This window comes from Myotis myotis, unplaced genomic scaffold (assembly GCF_014108235.1).
Source record: "Myotis myotis isolate mMyoMyo1 unplaced genomic scaffold, mMyoMyo1.p scaffold_m19_p_10, whole genome shotgun sequence".
Classification (NCBI taxonomy): Eukaryota; Metazoa; Chordata; class Mammalia; order Chiroptera; family Vespertilionidae; genus Myotis; species Myotis myotis.
Genome location: NW_023416314.1, coordinates 11846222 through 11849158, shown reverse-complemented (window position 1 = coordinate 11849158; position 2937 = coordinate 11846222). Strand labels below are relative to the sequence as shown.

At 42.0% G+C, this 2937-nt stretch overlaps 1 pseudogene; it reads left to right on the top strand.

The window, feature by feature from the left end:
- The first annotated feature begins 1214 nt into the window (after positions 1-1214).
- LOC118662651 lies at positions 1215-2727 on the top strand (annotated as a pseudogene).
- The last annotated feature ends 210 nt before the right edge of the window (positions 2728-2937 follow it).

The window sequence follows — 2937 nt, the reverse complement described above, 5'->3', positions numbered from 1 at the left end:
CCTCAAGAGATGGAGGAGAGCTTTTGACACCTCCCAGATCTATAACATGAAAAAAAAAAAGAGTCTGCCTCAAAAGACTACATTGCTTCCTGGCACCAGGCGGACCCATGGGAGCCAAACCTAAGCCTAACCTTGAGTCTAACCTATATCCCTATATCAATTTCTATCCTATTTCTAGGAAGATCCTTCTTTGCTGTGCCAGGGAATACCACAGATTACCTGTGCTGAGGTGTGTGTTAGTTGTCTTTGTGGAGAGATGGTATTCCAAAGGCATCTGCCTTCTTATATCTATAAGATGGTCACCTTAAGTCTACGTCATCTCACAAAACTACTCTGTTTTTTTTAAAACAATGATTTCTTTTTTAAAAAATTGATTTTAGAAAGGAAGGGAGATCTAGAGAGAGAGAGAAACATCAATGATGAGAGAGAATCATCGATTGGCTGCCTCCTGCACCCCTCTCCCATGGTCCAAAATACTTCTAAGCTTTGCTCCTGTCTCCTAAAAGTAGGACCCTGGACAAGATGGGTGGCTTGGGAAGATAAGGAAGTGAAGGCCCCACTAGCAACTGTGTGAACCAAAGAGAACCATCCTAAGCTTTCCATGGGACCAGGTCAGGAGTGAAACTCCCACAGTCCAGCTTATACATATTACATAATTTGCCAATGTCTTCAACAACAGATGTTGTGAAGTTTAAAAAGAAATGAGAAAAGGAAATAGAAAAGTTATTGTCTCCAATGGAGGGAGAGTGAAGGGATAGAGGAAATTCTTTGATTCCAGGGCAGCCCCAAATACCCAATTGAGAGCAGTATAAATAGGGCTTAAAATAATTACATGTTGGTAGTAAAGTTATCCTGAGACTGTGTCTTGAAAGGGAAATCAAGTGTCTTTTTTTTTCTCTTCTCTCTGAATAGAACTTGCCCACTTAGTCATAGATGGCTTGCCTGGAGAACCACAGACCTCCTTCAACTCCTGTAACTTAGAAGGGACATCTATCCACTAGACATACACAATAATCAGCTCTGACTAGCAGGGACATACTGTTACATTTATCTTTTTAAAAATATATATTTTTTATTTTATTTTTATTTTTAAATAATTTTTTATTGATTTTTTACAAAGAGGAAGGGAGAAAGATAGAGAATTAGAAACATCAATGAGAAACATCGATCAGCTGCCTCCTGCACACCTCCTACTGGGGATGTGCCCGCAACCAAGGTACATGCCCTTGATCAGAATCAAACCTGGGACCTTTCAGTCCGCAGGCCGATGCTCTATCCACTGAGCCAAACCGGGTAGGGCTACATTTATCTTTGATATGATTTTCCCAGAATTAATCTATATTCAATAAAATTCTGATAAAATACTTGATTTTTTTAAAACAAAAACTTGACAAGCCAATTAAAAATATACTTGGGAGACAAAATGTGGAAGAACAGCAAAAATTATATTTTTTAAAAAAGCAATGGGGGGCCCCGGGGGAACATAAGATGGCGGAGTAGCAACGGAAGCTTTTAGTACTGAGTCTCTGGGCTGACTTTGGTTCAGGACTTGCAGCAGCAGTGATTGCTGAGCAAAGAGTGCCTAGGGTAGTTGGCCAAGATGCCGAATATCAGAATCTTCAGCGGCATCGCCCACCAGGACTTGTCCCAGAAAATTGCTGACCGCCTGGGCCTGGAGCTAGGCAAGGTGGTGACTAAGAAATTCAGCAACCAGGAGACCTGTGTTGAAATTGGCGAAAGTGTCCGTGGAGAGGATGTCTACATCGTTCAGAGTGGCTGTGGTGAAATTAATGACAATCTAATGGAGCTTTTGATCATGATTAATGCCTGTAAGATTGCTTCAGCCAGCCGGGTTACTGCAGTCAGCCCATGCTTCCCTTATGCCCGGCAGGATAAGGGTAAGAGCTGAGCTCCGATCTCAGCCAAGCTTGTTGCAAATATGCTCTCCGTAGCAGGTGCAGATCATATTATTACCATGGACCTTCATGCTTCTCAAATTCAGGGCTTTTTTGATATCCCTGTGGACAATTTGTATGCAGAACCAGTTGTCCTGAAGTGGATAAGGGAGAATATATCTGAGTGGAGGAACTGCACTATTGTCTTACCGATGCAGGGGAGCTAAGAGAGTGATCTCCATTGCAGACCGGTTGAATGTTGACTTTGCCTTGATTCATAAAGAATGGAAGAAGGCCAAGGAAGTGGACCGCATGGTGCTGGTAGGAGACGTGAAGGATCGGGTGGCCAGTCTCGTGGATGACATGGCTGACCCTTGTGGCACAATCTGCTATGCAGCTGACAAACTTCTTTCAGCTGGAGCCACCAGAGTTTATGCTGTCTTGACCCACGGAATCTTTTCTGGCTCCGCCATTTCTCGCATTAACAATGCATGCTTTGAAGCAGTAGTGGTCACCAATACCATACTTCAGGAGCATAAGACGAAGCATTGCTCCAAAATACAAGTGATCAACATCTCCATGATTCTTGCAGAAGCCATCAGGAGAACTCACAATGGGGAATTCCTACCTCTTCAGCCATGTCCCTTTATAATAGAATAACTCCTGAGGCTTTTGAAAAATAAAATGAACCCCTTCCCTAATGGGGGGAAAAGAAAAAGCAATGGAGGACTTGCCCAAGTTCGTTTCAGCTCCTATTACATTTATTTATTTATTTATTTATTTATTTATTTATTTATGTTTTTTAAATTATATTTTTATTGATTTTTTAATTATATATTTTATTGACTTCAGAGAGGAGAGAGAGATAGAAACATGAGTGATGAGAGAGAGTCACCAATTGGCTGCCTCCTACATGCTCCACACTGGGGATTGAGCCCAAAGCATAAGCATGTGCCCTGACCGGGAATCGAACCCTGACCTGGTTCATAGGTCAGTGCTCAACCACTGAGCCACACCAACTAGGCTACATTTATTTCTTAAT